Source organism: Pomacea canaliculata, linkage group LG12 (genome assembly GCF_003073045.1).
Source record: "Pomacea canaliculata isolate SZHN2017 linkage group LG12, ASM307304v1, whole genome shotgun sequence".
Taxonomy (NCBI): Eukaryota; Metazoa; Mollusca; class Gastropoda; order Architaenioglossa; family Ampullariidae; genus Pomacea; species Pomacea canaliculata.
Window position 1 is genome coordinate 9,313,913 of NC_037601.1, and position 21,097 is coordinate 9,335,009.

Here is a 21,097-nt window from a genome sequence, read left to right on the forward strand (position 1 = left end):
CGTCATCACGTCACTGTCAAACACGTCAAGTCAGTCACGTCAAAACACCGTCACTACGTCTCTCTCTGTCTCGCGCGTAAATACACAGACGAGAGCGAGATGCACGTGTGTGCAGCGTTACACCGTCGATACGTATCGATATTAAAGAAAACGCCATCGTCGTAACGTACATCGAGAAATGCTCGGTAAGGTTCGTAACATTTGTTACTTTGAGGTGAGGGGCGAGGCCAAGATGTCATTCTGTGAATGTGATGTCGTACTGTAGTCAGTTGCTGAGGTCATTCACGCCGTGCTTCGTGGTCATCCAAGTTCTAGAAACTTCGGCAATCTCGGGGACAGGGAGTCGCGAGCTGACGGCCGGCACCCGGAGTCAGAAGCTGGCAGTTGGCGTCCTTGACAAGGCAACCCGACCTACCTTCACCTCCTTGCTAAAAGCATTACACAGACATGAGCCATAAAAACAAGGTTGTAGCCAGTAATCTCACCCCTCAACCCCCCAACAACACGTGACAAGCTGAACATACACGTGAGACAGGCTGAGACAGCGAGCAGAGTGGTATGACAAGGAGGGTGGGGCGGGAGGAGCAAGAAGACAGACGGAAAAGAAAAGATGATCAGCCGATGACCTGAACTTTCAGATACATACGAACATGTTTTCTTCCAAAGGATATGATGGCCACAAAGAACAGAATGGATGCTTGAGGAAATACATAAATCTGATCAAATAACACCTCTTGTCCATATTGTAGAATATATACATACATATATATATTGCATATTCCACACGTATATACTATATACGTATCGTAATATACTATATCGTACAACATTATTCAAGTATATTCCGTATCGTACTATACTACATCGTCCAACATTATTGAAGTCGACGTGTTTTGACATTTCTGTCAGTTTATGTCCGGACAGTGATACAGGTGTTGTGAGCACAAGACAAACGTGTGCGGCATGTGTAGGTTTACACGAAAGAAGTGTGATACAGGTGTTTGCTTACCTGGAAAAGGTGAGATGCGAGTGTTTGTTTAGATGGAAAAAGTGTGATGCTGGATATTGCTGCGCAGGTGTTCGTTAACATTAGAACTGCAAGGGTTAGTTTACACTGGAATAGAGTTGGTTTACATACAGAGTGTGACGTGTTCAGTGACATGCCATGGTGTGAGAGAAGTGTGACAGTAAGCGTGGTTACACTAGAGAACGCGAGATGAAAATGTCTTACAGTCACGATGATGTCACGGTGTAACGCATGCAAAATAAAGAAAAAAACTGATCAAGGAACGTTACCCACAGATGACAAGCTGTCATCAATGGTGACGCTCACACCAACGCAAAGCCCAGTCACACACGTCACCCAGTCCGTAGGTCGAGACACAAACGCTTACTTGTTGCCACCAGACACCAGCCTGCCCGGTCTCCCTGGTGATCCCCCGTGTTGGTGCTGAGGAGGTGAGGGCGCTGTCTGACAGTGAGCGCTACTCGCGTCCCTGTGGGCCGCCTGCACCGCTATCCGCGGTTAGACATTTGTCACCGCCTGTCGGAGCGGGGCCCACAGTCGAGTCTGATGAGCGTCAGTGTCAGAGTCACACACAGCTGTCACGTTGACACCAATGATTGTCAATGCCAGCGTCAAACACAGTTGTCATTTCGACACTTATGGTCTACAAAGTAGTCGCCTCCCTGATAAAGTCGCTAACGAGGGACGTGTATGAGGTGTGTTGTACAAATTCTGCAACTCTCAAGAAATGGTTATGGGATCTTAATTTCATCATGATGTGGGCTGAGCGCGTGCGGGAGAGGGCAGGGTGCAAAAAATTCACTTTTCTTTACTTTTGTTTGTTTTTTAAAGCCTTTGAAAGTGTCGTGCGCTCTAAAAAACAACAATCAACAACAAACAAACATTTTTGAAAGTAGTTGTTTTCCTCTCACCTTGTATAAAAGTTTAACTACTTAGGTCAAGTACATAATTCAGGACTGGCAGCCAGACAATGGACTGGTCCTGGTCAAGTACTCACTGGAGGTGCGCCACCTAGCGGCTGGTGGTTTCCCCTGTCGCCAGCAAATGTGATGAAGACACGCCGCGTCTTCTACCGAGACTTAGCCGAGACTCAAAATGGTCGAAATATTTTACTACGCTTGGTCTACTTCGTCCTGCCATTCCAACGCCCTCAAACATTAACGTTCGGAAAGTGCCAGACGCTGTGTTGAAACGGTTTCCAAAGCAACAAAATGGCTTTCCCGCCTTCATCTTCTCCCATCCGTTAAAAGCGTGCGAGTTTAGCGACAACATCTTTGGAGGGAACGACCTGTCGTCAAAAAGATATTTCCCAGTTCTGCAATGGCTTCCACTACCATCCCACACCTCGCAGAACTTGAATGGAGACAAAGAAAGTGTGACTAGCTGTGAGCGACACCAGTACATTTCAAGCTAATGAACGGAGGACAAGACACGGCAACAACGACGACATTCATTACCCAGGCTGGTGACATAGAACAAGTGCCAACGACACGAAGTCGACGACTACCACATTAATCTACCAGAGCACCCTTGACTTCTCTACCCCCTGTATCCCCACCTCTCCCTCCTCACAGTCATCGAGAAACAATCCTACCTACCGACCCTTCGCAGTGGAAACATTTTTCAGTTATTCCCCCCAAAGTCGTAAATATCCTCCTTAAGAAAATTCCGCTTTTTCGTGAAAATCTCTTACAGAGACGTGTCCAATCTATCAAACACCTTCCGTTACCTCACCTAATTAGAAGAAAAGCAGGAATCGAGATATTTTTAGTTTGCCTACCTTCCTATGAACCCTTGTCTACGAAAGTAAAACGGAGTTTAACTCGCCCTCGAGTTGACATTTTTGTTTTTTTTTTTAAAAAAGGGATTTGGTTTCCTTCTTTTATCTTCTTAAAATAATCCATTTCTTTAACTTTTCCGGGATTTGGTGAGATGAATTGTTCTAATCAATGTTCTTTCTCTCCATCATTTGGCCAACGTTGTGTAGGATTCGCCATCTCACATCATCACAACTGGAGATCGTCTCCTAGTAACCGCGCCATGACAGCACGTGACGTCAGACTAGTACTAGGTGTCTAAGGAGACAGCCAGTAATAATTTTACTCCACTAATTGAACATTTTCAATGCGAAATGATAAAAACCTTAACAATCAATTAGCGATGACTATTGCTCGCGAGACCTACCCATGTGACTGTCACGTGGTCTCCTTAGGCACGTGAGAGATAAGGATGTATCCATGGTTCAAGACCTGCACCATGCTTTGTCAGTCTTGTCTTTTTGTCTGTTTTGGTTTGAAACATAGGACATGGCTCGACCTGTACTCTCATTAGCCATCGCTGACCCTCCTTGAGTTCCTCTCTCTCTCCTGTCGAGTGAACTGCTCTCCCCTGAAAGCCGAGGCAAGTAAAACGGAACGCGTAAAAGACGAAGAGGAAGAAAAAAGCTGACACTGCTTGAGCATTTTAAAAATTCGTTCACACAGAATGTCATGACAAATTAATCAAAGCGGACAGCAGGGCGGAATAAAGTGAGATTTAAGATACCGGCCAAAGCTCGTTGCCTTTCCCTCCATGTTTGTGCCACTTTTTAACTCTTCCGATTGGATCTGCATTAGCTCGTGCAGGGCCGGAGGGTTGCCATCCATTCCTCCGTGCTATCGCCAGAGTTCCCCTTGTTTCTCTCCTCCCCCCATCTCCCATCGCACGCTCCCCCCATCCTCTCTCTCTACGTCCCTCCCCGTGACAGAAACGCGAGTTGAAACCTGTCAAGATAGATTTTTCAAGCCGCTGAGACACTTGCAGTCTAATCCGACAGGACCAGCCGAGAGTGAAGATCTTTTCTCTGCTTCAGTGCCAGCGGCCCACACTTCCACACCATCAGCAGGATGCCGGAGTGACGCAGCTGAGGCGCCCACACGGCCCAAAACACGGGCCCAAGTAACCCACACAGCCTCAAATACAGTGCACGAGGTTGTGGAACGGTCGTGAAGTCAGGTGTGGCGAGGGTGGTTGTTAAGGGTTAAACAGTATAAACAAATAGTTTTGTCACATATTAAAACTTTAAAAATAAAGTTTTCAATACATATAACACAGTCCATGCAGTATCTACATTCATGTCTACATGTCTGACCACACACATAACAAACTTGTAGCCATGATCGTGAAGACGATAACAAAGCAACTGCTCTGGTCCCGGACCTGCTCTGTAAAAGACTTTGCTGGCGAAAGACAAACTTTTCTTGTTCATCTTTTAAAAAATTTAACGAAATGGAAGTGAGGGAGGAGTGGGGGCACGGATGTCCATCAACCCACGCTAAGAAAGATGGCCGAAAGGTGACAGACATCCGGCGCCTGATTACGATTTTTGGCAGCAAACAGAAAGAAGAAGGGAGGGAGAGTGATAGACATCCAACTTTAGAAGCTCAAAGAATGAAGAGAAAGGAAAGGAAGATGGAGTGAGTGATAGACATGCGGTACCCGGATTCGCATCCGGAAGTAGAAAGAAAGAAAGGTCTACCTCATAGAAGGCATCCAATCTGCTCCAAGTTCCTAAGCAAGTGCACTGGCTGTCACCTCTATGAGGCAGTAGCACCAGCAAAAGACAGGATCCGTAACGGTGACAAAGGAGCCATTTTGTCTTCGTGACGTCACTAAAGATTGCCAGCGCGTGCGTCACAGCATCCGCCATCAGTAGTAGCGTCCCGCGGGTCACACGGGTTTTCAACCCTCCGCACTGCTCATGCCAACGGTTCGACAGCTCACTGACGCCCACGTGGACGAGCAGACCAACAGCAGGGTCACGTGCTGCTCAAGTTGAAGGCTAATTACCTCGGTTAGCCTCGGCTATTAAGGTATTAGCTTTCGTTTCAGTTGGTACAGCGGCAGAAATAATAACAATAATCTGTTGAAGTTTGAGGTAGCTGGTGATGTTGGGTTGATGCGAGAGTAGCTAACGGTGAGCTGTGTGCACTTTCTCATTTGTCCCGTAGGTTCGTCTCAAGCACTGCGGCAGGTGTGTCGACTGAGAGCACAGGTAGGTGAAGTACTTTCAGGTGTGTCGACTGAGAGCACAGGTAGGTTGAAGTACTTTCAGGTGTGTCGACTGAGAGCACAGGTAGGTTGAAGTACTTTCAGGTGTGTCGACTGAGAGCACAGGTAGGTTGAAGTACTTTCAGGTGTGTCGACTGAGAGCACAGGTAGGTTGAAGTACTTTCAGGTGTGTCGACTTTAGTATGGAAATGACTTTACAACCATTGTAGCACTCATTCAAGCATGACTGTTAATTAATATCTCAGGTAGACGTTGACCAATATTTTATATTAATTAACGTCAGCGCTGAAGTTGACGTATTTTGTGTACGTTACAGTGACGTTATGTACTGACTACAGAGCGCTATTGTGTGTACGTTACAGTGACGTTCCACGGAGCCCACAGTGTGACGTTCCGTGGACATCATCATGATCATGAACATCATCGTACTTTCATCGCTCGAAGCATAAGCTGGACTGACGGCCGTAAAGGAAGCCGCTGTCAGACACTAAACAACTCAAGATGTATGTGCGTGGATGGTGAGAGGTGGAGGTGAGACGGGTATCCCCACTACCCACCCCGTCTCCTCCCTCTTGACGGTGCTCGCTGATTCCGCCTTGACAGACAGGCGGCGCGAGTTATCGCCCCCTGAAAGTTGGCATGCCTGAAGCGAGCGTGAGTTGAGCCTCAGCCCCTATCTAATCATGCCAATTGCCGAGCAGTAAAATAATGGCGAAACCCGAGACATAAATCATTTCTCTGCCCTGGTTACATAGAGTGCTCTGATAATCCTCCGCCTCCTCCCACCGTGCCCGCTAGGCGGCGCTCTCGCTCCTTTCTCTGTCATGCGCGCTTTGTATGCAGCCATTGTGCGTGCGTGCGCGCGCGTGTCTTCTCGCTTCCGCGGTTTTATTTGCGTGTCGCTTCCGCGAGTGTCGGCACGTGCGCGTATGCGTGCGTCGGTGTTGGTGCAGGACGCCCTGCGCCAAGGATTTCCACCCCGCTCTTCCTCCGCTGACCCTCTTCCTCCCATTAACCGTCTGCATCATGTCATGTTACGTCACTCTAATTTGATGGACAGGAGAGAGGAGACTGGTCCTTGTTTTACATTACATTAAACAAACATTAACATTTTTCTTTCCTTTTGAAAAGTTATCTCAAACGTAATTTAAAAAATCGAGCGAACAGAGTATCGGAGAGAGTATTATAAACCTAGAGCCGGTTACTGCACTACAAAGATGGCGTCACATGTAGTAGTCTCGGCTTCTATGTTCTCCTTGGTCTCGGTAAGTAACACTTTGTACTAAATGAAAAAAAAACTGCCCTCAACTTCTGTGGCCAATCAACTTCTCCCTTTTCCCTACATCTTCCCCTGACCTCTTCCTCGACCTCCCCTTGACCCCATCGTCCATCTTCACGTCCTTTGTTCTGACGTCACGCCTCATATAGCCTTTCCTTCCTTTCTGCTCAATTTGCAGCGCAGCAGCAGCGACCCCCACCGCCCCGGTCCGCGGGCTGAGTTGCACTCACCGAGGCGTACCAGCGAGTGGCCAGCAGGGCCAACAGGTGAAGACACGCGCTCGTCACGCAGAACGTAAGCAGCCACACTCCATCAAACTCACACTCAGCACAAAGGTATTTATTGTAAGAAAAGACCGTTAGGCCGACACGGCTGCATCCCCCTTGCATCCCCATCCCCACCCTCAATCCCGTATGATCCGACAAAGGTCTAGAGAAAATAAAGTAGGAGGATGTGTGAGGGACGTGACAACAGGCAGTGCAGATATCCACCCAGCCTTGCTGCCAGAAAATTGACCGGAGTTCTTCTGCCACTTACCTGTCCATCAGGCGAAACCGTTCCGCAGCACGTGAGATGCTGCCTGTGACAGGCTATAAATAACTCTTATCACGACGAGACAACGAGGGCAGGTAGTACAGGGTGTACCTGCAGGTAGGACCGTGACGTCACGACAAACGTTACCCTGCTCATGTCCTCCGCTCAGACCCATTTGGTGGCCAACACAGATAAGTCCACACTCCCCTGTCCTCACCTCTCTTCATCTTCCTCCTGCTCCTCCTCCTCATCGACTACTGATGATGACAAATGCTGTTCTGCCCCCTCCCCATCCCGTCTGCTAAGCTGCTGTGTTGTTCAAACTTGTCTACTGTACCGATGTATTGCCGACCCCAATCTTCAAGCTCCGCGCCCTCATCATCTCAATCAACTAATCGTTCTGCGATCAAACACCGTCTGCCCACGACCCCGGACTCCATAACTCATCATGTAGAGCTTTACAGCCTTGCATCAAGCTGCAGGAAATCATAATACAGCTCCCTACCCGGACAACTCTTCATCAGCAGCATTCCCACTCAAAATTCCCATTTTTATCAACTTTTTTTTTTTTAACACTCCATCGTAATTCCGTTGTCAGGTGTCCAAATCCCTCGCTGCTACGGAAAATCCAAGAGGCCGGCAGGTCTCTGTAGTCGTCAGCGGGTGGAGCTGAGCAACGGTCGTTGAGAGGAACAACTGGACTCAGGACGACAAGAGGTTGACTGTCAGGGTGGCGATGGGTAGGTAGGTCCTGCATCGAATGTTTGCGAGCCAGTTCTTTCTTTGTCCACCTCGACATCCCTCCAAGGTACCCTAAAAATCGGTCTTAGAGTTTCCTGTTGGGTCACGTGGTCGAATGAGACCAACTGGTCCTGCTTATCATAAACCAGTTACTATTGCGAGAACGAGAAATGTGATCTGAATGAAATAAAAAACAGTTCTGTAAAAACTGCTTCGCCCCTTCCCCTTTAACGGTCCCCCCCTCCTAACTACAGCAACAACGGAGACACGTCACCCTCAACAATACCCCAACGTGTCTTCCCAAGGACACACCCTCCCAGCCATCCATATGGTTGAAGTGGTTGTCGGTCTCCCCTCCCTACGATCCCCCGTCCCTCCTCTCCATTTCTCACACCCCCGCCCCCCCTGTCCGTAAGCAGCTCCTCCACCCATTCATCACTCGCCTGCTATTCACCAGTGTGACGCACCATGACAGGCCGCCAATCAACCTGTCTGCTTCTCGGCACAAAATTAAATGCCCGCAATTTTTTTAATGCGAAACATTTCGCGCTGCGTGAGGTGGGTTTTTTTTTTCTTCTTCCCTCCTCAGCGCCCTCCTTAACGGAAAAGTACAAGCACTTGGTGAGGTTGGGAACAGACCCCTTAGCTTAGCTATTGGTTCAGCTAACGAAGGGGAAATGGCGAGACAGAGCAATCCATGCTCCATGTTATTACCTATGGTCCAACTCGTGGCACCAACTTCTTTCTTCGTGTCAAACTGTCACAACAGGTCCACCAGGACCGTTGGCTGTGGGTTTTCTCACGACATATGGGCGTTGACTACAACAGACCATGTGCAGCCATCCATGCTATCTACATCCTTAGTACACCTGTCAGAGTTCCACATTCGTTCCAAAACCTGTTCCATGCCACTGCTCCTTGTTGGAATAAAATGAGAAGCAATATCTGAACAGCTTTTGAAACTTTATGCCAGATGGAATGCCTGTTGCCCTCACAGCTCTCCTGAGGGGACTTCTTGTGTATCAGGCTGCCTCTGCATCAACTCACCTTCCCGTGTGTCACGTGACCTCTCTGTGTCCATTTACCTCATAAATCAGTTTACATCCCCACGTGTCAGGCTCTCTTGGTGACAGAACCATTCTTGCCATGTGCTTAGCACACTTCCGTTAGCTGCTTATCACTTCCACCAATATTCTTGCTCCCACCCCTGACAAGTCTCGAGCTCCATCGCGCGCACCCTCATCGTGCCGTGCATTGGCCTCACCGACGTGCGACTTGGAACTGTTCCTCGTGTAGATGACTGCACCCGATAGGAACCACCCGACAGGAGCCTGGCAGTTACGGGTTAAACGTTCTTCACCCAGCGAGTTGTTTACTCAAGCACTGGAGGAGCTCGACTCCGCTCTGTTCCGTAAACAATCACGCGAGCCTTGTCTTCGGGTTTTTCCCCCCGTGTCTCCCTCTCTCGCTCATTTTTATCTCTGACATACCTGTCTGCCTGTATACTTACTTCGTGACGGCGGGCTAACAGACAGGCAGCACGTTATCGCCCCTGATGGATTCCTTACAGCCAATAAAAACCTCGCGACGTAAGGCAATTAAAGATGGCGGCTGGCGGTGACTCCCACTCACCTCACAAACTGCCGCGCGGCGCCCGCCGCCTGCGAGTCAGGCTCCTGCTTACCCTACAGTTCCTGTCAGAAAAAGGATTTGGAGAGAAGGGGAGGGCAAGGATGGAGGAGGGAGAAGGCGGGAGGGGTTTAGGGAGGCAGCGAAGGATGAGGTCGGAATCTTGCCGCCTTTATTATCTCCGACAACCGGTAACCTTTAAATCTGCTTTCCACGACTTGACAAAAACCCGACTTCGATTGACCTGAGGTGAACTAGCGAAGTCTGTGCGCGCGCGTGTATACGCAGGAGAATAATAAATTAAAAAAAAAAAGGGGTCAGGATGGTGGGTGAGTAGGGGAGTGAGTGAAATAAAAAAAAAAAAAGTTCTTACATGTTTTAGCTTCGTCACAATTTCTCACATCGTTAGCCACTGTCGGGTGTGCACCCTCATTCCATCCCCCACCCCTAGATTACAGGATCGTTCGCCGAAGCTGAAGGCAATCGCATGAATGTTATGCACGAATCTTTGTCTTGGTGAACTTCTCTTCACCTTCTGACACCCCTCCCAAGTCCCCCCTCACACACACACCAGGGAGAGAGAGCGAGCAAGAAGAGGCTCGACTGGCTGAAGCAGGCAGCAGGCCGAGAGTGATGTATATTCTTTTATCATGCCAAACTTATCAAATAATGAAAACAAACGAGCGTGGGGCCCACAAATTACTAATCAGAAATGTTTTATGACTGGGGGTCTCGCGGGCCAGACAAATGAGAGAGTGGCTGTATTGGGCGGCATTCAAAACAGGCCCATAAATCTTGGCCAGCCGAGCGACAGCCAGCTTCAAGCCTCCCCCGTCACTTTCTGCTCTTTTGCATCTGTCTTGGATCACGCTTGCGTGGGTAGGAGACCTTTCGCACACACTTCTCTCTTCTGCATGGGAACCCGCCGCCAGACCTGCAGGCCGCCGGGTAGGGATGACACGGGCTACAGGGAGGGGGAGCCAGCGAGCGAGAGAGAGAGAAGGAAGGAGGAGGAGGAGGAGGACCAATAAATTCACAAGATACGGCCGTTAGCGGCAGCGGCGTAAGGAAGTAATTATTTATACACCGTTACTTAATTCGCGGGATCGCCGTAGGGTTGAAACTACAGAGGAACATTTACAGAAAACCAATACGACGGTAACTAGCTGCACGAGTGTCTTCAGAAAGTAGCTAACACTTAGAAAGTAGCTAACACTTCAGTAAGTAGCTAACACCCAGCACTCGCCATTCACACGTCAGCAGTTCAAAAACCAGGGGATGGGGAACCAAAGTGTGGAGGGTGCTTCACACTAACAACGATAGCACTACTTCACACTTCACACTAACAATGAAAGCCTTGTTTCACACTAACAACGATAGCACTACTTCACACTAACACTGATAGCTCTACTTCACACTAACAACGATAGCTCTACTTCACACTAACACTGATAGCGCTACTTCACACTTCACACTAACAATGATAGCTCTACTTTACACTAACAATGATAGCTCTACTTTACACTAACAATGATAGCACTACTTCACACTAACACTGATAGCGCTACTTCACACTTCACACTAACAACGATAGCTCTACTTCACACTAACAATGATAGCGGTACTTCACACTTCACACTAACAACGATAGCTCTACTTCACACTAACAATGATAGCGGTACTTCACACTTCACACTAACAACGATAGCTCTACTTCACACTAACAATGATAGCGGTACTTCACACTTCACACTAACAACGAAAGCCTTGTTTCACACTAACAATCATAGCTCTACTTCAAAGGAACAATGATAGCTCTGGCTGCTCCACGTGAACAAAGTTAGAGCTGGCAAAATAGGTTGAACAACAACATCCTCAGTGAAAATCATTGAACGAGTGAATGAAACAAAAACGTTATTGGGAAACAAAACTTTCGTCTGATCATTGAGTCAGCTTCTCATGGCATATATATATATAAACAAGAATGAGAGTTTCCAATGATTTTACACCCTCCGAGTCTCCTCCGTCATTGACAGTAGGGTCCACCGTGACTCCTTCCTTCTTCGGCGACTGATGTCGACTCACACAGAGAGACGGAGTGAGCGCCATCTTCCCTCGTTAACCCTCGTCCATCTGATGAAACCTCCCAACTTCCCAAACTTCCGTTTCTTAGTTTACCTCTCGTGTAACAACATATCACCAACTCTGACCCCCACCTAAACAAAGACGAATGTAGGATGTTTCCATCGTCTGATCTCTAACAGACAATGGAGCGACATCCTTCAGTTCTGGAGGCCAGTGGCGCCGGACACAGTGAGTGAGCAGAGTTCAGTCTCCTGGCATGTTGCTACAATAGTACCAAGCGGGCGGCCGGGTTATCTGCCCGCCGGGGGGACGGCCGCTACTCACTGGGTTTATGTCAACCTGTGAATTCTCAAACCACTCTCCAGGGACACCATGGCAGGCAGTAGGTCTCGGGGGTGGGGTGGGAATGGGATGAAGGGAAGGAAAAAAGACGGGTGGGGCGCAGTTGCAGGGAGGATCATACGACGGCTGCGGGATGTCGAGCAATTTGTTTGCTGTACACAAGTTCACTGGTCGATGCTCACATTTGTTCCCGAGTTCACACAGGCTGGCAAGCTATTACATATCTGATCTCCATGTTCAAGTTGTGTCTGTTAAATATAGGTTGACTAGATAATCCAAAACACAACGAAAAATTCGAATGGGTATTATAAAATGGAATTTAAAATATGGTCAACTGGATTGTACAAAATCTGATTAAAGAAATGATCTTTTTGGATATCGCGGAATCTTAATGCAAGCGAATAATGGGCGATGTAACTAACTGGTCGACTGAGTATGACAAATCTAAGAAAAATCAGGAAAAATGTAAATTAAAAAATGGTCGACTTCATATTACTTTAACAGATTTAAATTAAATCGACAAGCTGATGTTAAATTAACTTATAGTCCATTTGTTAACACTGATGGATTTAATTTTAGTGGCTTACGTTTAACCAATTTAAATCAAGAAAAGTGCCCACCCTGGTAATAACAATAATTTATATAGCTAGTGCCTTTTACCAGCACCCGAACCTGTGAGTGAGAGAGTGAGTGAGTGAGTCTGTCGCTGTCGAGGTTCCACCTACGAGACTGACACTTGTCAGGTGACAAACTACAAGCACCCGTCCTCCGACACCCGGAGTTAATACTTAGGTCTTATCATTCAGGGTTCAGTTTCCCCACGTCACATTCCACGTGATCTGGGAACGTCACACGTCAGGATATTTATGCGCACGTCACATTCCGACAAGACTTTCAAAGCCACTCGTCTTCACTCGATATCTCTCGCGGGTCGCGAGTTTGAAAAGCTGTTTTATTGCCCTCATCACACCGAGCGCTCACTGGTCCATGTCCACCCTGAACGCTGAAACAACCACCCGTATGTAGCCAAGGCAGAACTAGTCAGCCACTGAGTCTGGGGCCAGCAGATGACGGGGTGGGACACTACGGACAAAGGTCATTGTGGGTCATCATGCCAGGGACGTGGTGATGTCTGGTTGTGGGACACGAGTCATCTAGTGAATGGCGTTAGGGTTAGGATGGGTGGGAGTGAGGAGCGATAATAGGTAAAAAGCTTGAAAAGGTTAAGCTGTATTAAAAGACGGAACAACACTCTGATCTTCAACACAGGAAGAGCCTGGAATTGCGAACCAGGGTAGGCATCTACCGGAGAAACACACTCACGTGCGCACACACACACACAGATTGCGGGGCTCTGTACTTCCATTGTTACATACATGCTTCACACACTGAACACCATATCATGTTCCCCGCTCGCTACGACTGCACACCAGCAAACACTCAACCCACACGGTAAACATCGCATTTCTGATAACAAGCGATCGTCAGTTTTTTTTTAATGCCAGATTTCAGCAGGAAGCGATCGCGGAGCTTGTTTAAAACGAGGCCAGCCACGAAATGCCAAAACACGCCGACGTGGGCAGTTCATCGTGACCAGTAGCAACCGTCTGCTTCGTGTCGACAGCGCTGACGACAGCAGCTCTACATCACACTGACGATAAGGCTACACGACAACAAACGCTGCCTTGTGTATATTATGGTGCTTGCTACATTGTGGTGTGGTGTGTATGGTGTAGTTTGTACATTATATTATGGTGTGGTGTGTACATTATGGTGTGTATATTATGGTGTGTATATTATGATGTGGTTTCTATGTTATCTTGTGGTTATCCCACTCTTCGCGGCTCCTGACCACACATCTGTGTCCTTCCAGCGTCCTAAGCGGCAACCGACAAAGCGCCAAACATAAATAATAACATCCATGTCAAAAGGAAAACATAAACATCAAAATATATAAACCCTTTGGTCCATCTACAAGAAGCAGTCAGCTAACGAGTGTTTGTTTATATATTTACATTCAAAACATTACAAATGCTCCTGTGTGATGTTGACAAACATAGTTCGCGACGAACAGCACCCTGTGTGTGCTACACATGGTATCACCGGGCAGTAGGCAGCGAGTTACCTACAGCAACAGGTGAGAAGCAGTTACTTCCCTTGCCTTGCACGGCGACGCGCGGTTGTCGGCCGCAGCGCGCAGCGTGGAGCCGCGGTGGCTGACAGGGTAAAGATCAGGGAGATGGATGGATGGCCTGCCGCGCATGGTCAGTGCGGAGCCTAAGATGGCGGCCGTGACAGACGCTCTTGGTAAGATCGATCAGCGAGCCTGTTTGATGAAGTACGGTGCCACACTCACTCTTCATTGTCTCTGCATTTCTGGTAGAGGGCTCCGTTCAGTGGAGGGAGGGGAGGGACTGGGGCTTCACTCATCACTGAGAGAAGTTATGCTCAGACGTTAAGTATCTATACCTTGTGTACTTACCCCACATAAGGATAGGTTACACAACAATCATATAATGTAAAGTTATTATAGACACAGAGGATACAAACAGAGCAACACAAGTACACAGACAATACATACAGACAGAATAATGTAAACAAATGGAGACAGGACAACACAAGCTATCGCGTACGTACAGGTAAACACATAAACTTACAGAACAAACACAGGAAATGTCCAAGAAATATAAGAACGCATGGAACACTTATAAAATACAAACACAAGAAATGGTCATAAAAATATTTAGAACCACACACACAAAGAGTGAGGGAGACGGAGGAAAACACAACCTCGGAAACATAAACACACAATCACACACAAACACATGCTGAAGCACGCATGCCCATAGACATTCATGCACACCCATGAAGGAAGAAAATTCTGCCGTCAAAAAAGTCTTATAAATTAATAAATTATAGTTACCCCCACCCACACACCTACTCTTTGTAATAATAAAGTGAGTGAGTGACCTTTGTGTGTGAAAACCAGAACCAGTTGACGAAAGATGCTGATACAATTATTTGATCATCAGCCTGGATGTAGCTTCACAGTGACCTAGGTCTCAGACAGAATGGAATTCGCAAATACTGCACACAGGGTGCTAAGAGAGACCAGAAAGCAGAAAAGGATGCTCTGGGATTAGCATATCAATGATGTGGCAGGAAAGAAAGAATTGAGTGATTTGTCAGGTCACATGATCAGCCGAGGGCAAGGTGGCACCATAAACTGTGCTGACACTGACAGTCCATACCTCGCTGGCATGATAATGCAGGCAGGTCACCTCACTTAACTCATCAGCGTCTGACGGCTTGTATGCCACACACCCCATGACACAGTGACGATCGATATGCAGGAGGACAGACTGACAAACAGGAGGGCGAATAAACCACCCACCTCTCCCCTCTTCCCCCTCTCTCACACACACATGCGAGAAAGTTGCACGATGCAATCAGTGGATGGAATGCAATCAAACAAGGAAAAAAAGAAAACCGTGTCAGCAGTATTATGTTTAAAAATTAAAAGTTAATTAGTGTTCCGCTGATTTCAGCAGGCGGCGGTCTTCCGTCAGACAGGACAATCGGGTAGATAGTGGTGTAGTGGATGTACGAAAGATAAATGAATTTAGCCGTCAAAAACGAACAAGAAGAATAAGTAAACAGAAGCATGAACACAGCATGGATAAGTAAACATCAACAGCACATGTGAACATGAACAAAGACATGTGTGAACATGACAGCTGTGAAACCTGAACACAACACAGGCAAGAAAAAATTCTCGTATTCTGAATGACTACAGCACAAGACTAGGTGTTCGTGTTAGTGGGTTTGTGTGTGTGCACACGCGCGTGCAGCAAAGAAGCGGGGCAAGAGAGTGTTTACTCACGTGCATTCTGATTTGCACGCGTGAGACGGAGGTTGGACTGCTGATGACGAATGCCGGTTCACTCCTGCCTGTCGCCATAAAGAGTGATGCCTAGAGAGGAGGGGGGTTCTCTAGTTTCCTCTAGTGAGTAATAAACTGTCCGAGCTCACACACCCAGTTCACAGCCAGGCTCGGAGGCTGATCACATTTCACCATGTCGTTGGCGCGGGTAGCCTAGCAGCCACAGCAGCCTCACGTCCACCCCTACATCCACCCACGGACCCTGCACCCCGCACGACTCGCTCTGTCATCACTGCTTTCCTCACCTCGACATGACGACAGGGGGCAAAATGTTGCATGTCTGTCCCTGTATTTACATCATCTGTGCAGCTCTTATAGGGTTTTGTGATGAGCCTGATTGGCCACCCAGAAAGCTATCCACCCAACATAACAATCCTGACATGTGATCCAATCCCACATATTGACCTGTTTAAAATGTCACAGACCCACGCGCCCTTACCGGTGTGAAAATGTGTGAGGTTCTGTCTCTCTCTCAGGGATGGAGTGAAGATGCTCCTGCCTCTCCATGTACAAGCATCTCGTGAAGAGCGCGGGGCTCTAGTCAAAGCCGGGCTGACAAACACCCAAAAAGTGTCCGTTAACATTAGCCGGCATCGATCGCATGCAGAGGTGACAGACCGCGCCACCTAGCGAGCACGACAGACAGGAGAGGACAATAAGCACTAAGAGTGGTCAAACCACTCAAAACAGAGGGTGACATGCGTGTTGACAATCGTCACCATCAACTGTCGCTCCAATATGGCGACTGATGCTGAGCTGGCCATGTAACGACCCCCCTGCTGTAAACTGCTGTTGCTGCTGCTGCTGCTGCTGGGTTTATCGTGCTGTGTTATGTAATTATCCTCCTAAAAAAAAAGTCCGAGCTGATTATAGATCAAGATCACCAGGCAGGCTGGATCGCTTCTGACAACATTTCAAGGGCTGAAGAGACGCTGAACGCGGTCCCTAGAAGCCTTTTGAAAGGATTTGTCTTGTCGATTTACTGTCCCTTCTGGGATGAAGAGGAAAAAAACTAAAACACACACACACACACGCACACACAAGAACGACAAAGCTTAGTTCCGCAGTTACTGTTTCCATGTGTGGTGTGTGTAAGGATGCTCTAGCCCCGGATGCTGCGTGAGGGGTGGATGGAAGGAGCGGGTGTAGGGTGGGCAGGGTCACGTGTCTTTGTCTAATAGTTTACATTTAGCAAGACTCTCAAGCAATGCTGGGTACATGTAGGTGGATCAACGACTGTGGCTCACATTTTCCATCATGGCCGCTGTTCCCACCCGTCAACACTCGTCACGACATTTTCTCGGAGGCGACAGGTGGCGCGGTTGTAGTGCTTCACGCTTGAGTTGACGCGCCCCCGAGCGCACCGGCTGTGCACCAGAGGTACACTTACTGCCATTCATCAAACCCACAGTCAGGTGGGCTAAATTTCACACCATTATGCGGCAGTTAGCAAGCTACATTTATATCAGGCACATGGTAAGTATCAGGGAGCTAGAGTACTGAACCTGGGGCAGTCGGGATTCAAAACAGTTTGCTTTTTTTTTTTTTCAGTTTTTGTCACCTCAACATAGCTTTTTGTTTTTATTATTGTTGAATTGTTTCGCCTAAAATATAAAGAAAGTTTGTGCTAATATCGCCAGGTATCGTATGGCTAAAAGAACGATGATGACGATGATGATGAATTATTTGTGTGTAAACCTGGAAATGATTGTTGTAATCAACGAGTATAAACTCATCTACATTCTGTGCCAACTTTACCATCACATCGTTTAGTAATTAATTAACAGACCAGTCTCAGAGTTGTTTCCGAGTTGTAAAGTCAACAAGAAAACTTCTGCCCAACTGCATCGTTGGATGGCTGGACGGCTGCATGAGACGCAATCACTTTTCACCTTTGTCGGCAGCAGCTGAGCGGGTGGTTGGACACCCCATCTCCCCATCTTAGTAAATAAGCAGAACATAGGGTTCTAAGTAAGACACAGAGTAGTCCAAACAGAACATAAATAAAGGTCTAATAGTGTTGTAAATAGGGCGCGGACCTTTTAGCCACGCCTCCCCTCGTCCTGCCCTCCGGCGGCTCGTCTTGGTGTGGCCGCCACTACTGACATATTAGTAAGTGCCATGCAGGAGGCCCGTGTATCGAGATGGCCAGACTGAAAAGAGTTTATGTTCATCGGGGACTACCGTTCCCAGGGTTACGGTCCCACATCACAGGCCAAATCGGCTTTATCTTCATCCCGGCATCGGAGATTTACAATCGGAAGAAACCATAAAGATGTCTCGGCGTCTGACAGATCAGCCGTGCCACATTTCCTCTGACGCAGTCAGAGCGCCGCCTCTTGTTAGCCCGGGCATGCCGGGGAGTCCACACCGGGTGGCAGCGTCCCCCTTTCCCACCCCGCATCCTGATCTCCATAAACATACATGTCCACCCCTTTCACCTATGCACACACGTGACGTGAGGAGCGGAGAGCCGAGAGGATCAGAGTCGCGCCGGTTCGATACCCGACCTCTCCTCCATCTTCTGTCGGGAATGGCTACCTGGTTCCACACCGGGTTGGGGAAGGTAAGGAGCGAGGAAGACAAGATGAAGACAGTCCGGACAAGCTCACCCCGAGAAAAGTGGGGTTTCTAACAACCTCCTCCCCTACGACAGAAAAACAGTTTTTCAGTCGACCTTTACCCTTACCCAAGAAGGGTTGCACCATCTGCACGTTGACCAAAGATTTTGTTTCTGGTCAACGGTGCAGGTCTTAGCAGTCACGTGGTCTTTGGCGATAGATGAGGCTAGTTAATGTCAGTGAAGTGACTGGAAGTTCTCCTCCATATGGACTAATGATGACAAAATATGAATGTAAATAACAATAAGAAACAACACGAACGACACACACAGCAATATAGCTTTGTGTCCCAAGAAATAATAATAAAAATGAGGCTTTGTACTTGTCAGTAGCTTGAAGTGTTGAGCAACATCAGAGGTGACCAACACTAGCTGACAGATAGCCAGACAGAGAGAAACTATGTGTGAAAAGTCTGCCTGTCTTTCTCTCTGTCTGTGTGGGTGGCGGGCGAGTGGGAGGGAGAGAGAGAATTTTGAGAATCTGTAACTTTTATATACATGGAACAGAAAATCCTGAGATGTCACTGGAACACAACTTCGCACAAATGATCGAATACTGCTCTCTAATTCCTCCTCACATCTGAAGACCTTGCTACAGTAGACAAATCCTGTTACCCACAGTCCTCCGGTCAGCGCCTGCAGCAAAATCAATGCTTGTAATGACCAGAAGTTTTCGATCTCGGTTCTTAGAATGAAAGTCAGCAAGAAAAAAAACCACCCTAACCCTTTTCCACCGGAAGGTTTTTCTGACAACCATGTCTAGAAATATAGATTAAAAAGTCCATATATCGGGCTGTGACAGCAAAACACGGACAAGTACAGTGTATGTGTGAGGACCCCCCACACTCCACCTGCCCCAATGAAGTCGGAGATGGCGAGGGCGCAAAGTTTTTTTGATGTGCGTGTATTGGTCCAGGACAAGCCACGTAACGACCAGGGTCTGGATTTCTGCTCCTAAGACTAATCACTAAGCTTGTCTACCGAGCGCCGTGAAATCCCCGCACTAGCAGCACCACCACCATCACCACCACGACTCCCCCCTTCTCCTCCCATGCAGCGTGATGACAAGTCACAGGGAGTCCACACACACAGGTAGGTGGTGGCAGACGACAGGTAGGTTATCCGCAGGGTCGAAGAGACAGATTACCGTCTCAATGACCCGGGGAGCGCGGCGGCTAATTTGGGCGACGCTGATTGGCTGGCTTGCGGAGCATGTGACGTCGCCAGTTCCTCAACGATCACCTCGAGGTGAAGGCCAAGCAGCAGCTTCCCAAAGGTCAAGGTGAGACTGCTGCGTGATTTGTTGTTGACGAGCTCAGACGATTTATTTTCTGAACTCAAGGGACGCCAGAAGTGAAGGAGTCGGATCGTCAACGACCCTCGTCCACATCCAACAACCACGCACACACGCGCATGCGCGCGAACACACACACACATGCACGTCGGTGTTATGGTGACTGAGAAATAATACAAATGTCAGAGATAAGAGAAGTGAGCGTAGTCGTCAAAAGTCATTTGGATATGAAGTGGTAATGAGTCTTTTAAACAAAACGAAAGTACAGACAATGAAGGTAAGTGGCTCAACGTGGCAAGGTTTAGGGTAGACGTGTAGAAGGCAGAGCCCAACTGTCTCCTACGCCATGTTTCGTCTTTACCTCCCCTAATAAATCAAGCGCCCGTTCCTACAGATATAGAAACTGCTGCTGGGTTGGCATGGGTGATGGCGAGAGTGTTCCAGCCAGAGGTCCAAGCAGGTTTCGAACCAGCGCTCATCTGCCTTACAGTCCCACGCACTGATCACCAGGGTACGGAACCTGCCCAGAAACCTGCCCTGGATCCCAAGAACAGTAGTGAGTGGAACGACTCACTGCCATGGACTTCTTCTGAGCTGCTGCATACTGAGCTTCATACGATGCAGTCATGAAACTTTCTGGATGCCGCATGGACGAGAGGATTTACATGACTGGTCATCCGTGTAGTACTGTCACGACTGAGGTCCACCATCCCCGCTGTTAAACAAGAGATCGTTTCTCTATCCCAGTCACTCCCTATATCCTCTTCTCCTGTTTGTGTGTGTGCGTGTGCGTGTGTGTGTGCGTGTTCGTGTGTGTGTGCATGAAAGAGCTAACGGTCCCCTGTGGCCACACTTCACAAGCCAGTCACTGCAGCCAGGCGATCAGTCAAACGTCACGTGGGGTGCCCGAGCCTGCCAACCCGACGTAACAATGCAGGAGGCCTGCCGCCCGACCGGCCACATCCGCGGTGGTCACGGGACACGCGTCCTGCAGCCAGGGGAGCTAATCACAAGCTCGTGAGTATTGATCCTCACATCAGCGAGCTGACAGTCCGTCACAACTCGTTACGCCCCGCCGCACAGGCGCCACCCCGACCCCGCTGATACCAGCTCCCACATCTGTCCCGCCACCCGCCCAGCTGACTCCCCGGCCTTCAAACATACCCTGGTGCTGGCTGTGTAACCAACACCGGATGCTGGATTAAGTTACAGTTGAAAATTGACTTCTTACAAGCAATAAAAACAACCGCCATTTAATAAAAAATTTGTGAAACTTAAAAAAGTTATGTCGCCGCTGACTCACCAGCCAGTGTCGTGCACAGGTAAGTGACAAATCGGGGGAACTCTCTGATTTCATAGAAATCGTCACTCCATATCTGTTTCACTTTTACAGAGATGGTAATCAACACCTGTTAGAAATTTGTACATGGAAAACAACTAGTGTTGTGATCCAGCAACAGTTTGTTTCCACCTGTCCGCACCATCATTTCTCTTTCAATCTATCGCCATGACCGTACACCACAATGCCTCATCCCTGTCACAGTTTTTGTCTT

The 21,097-nt window shown here is 48.2% G+C and overlaps 1 protein-coding gene across 1 annotated transcript in view; it reads right to left on the reverse strand.

Annotated features, from left to right (window-relative positions):
* Window positions 1-21,097, reverse strand: part of LOC112576671 — a 110,247-nt gene that overhangs the window by 45,550 nt on the left and 43,600 nt on the right.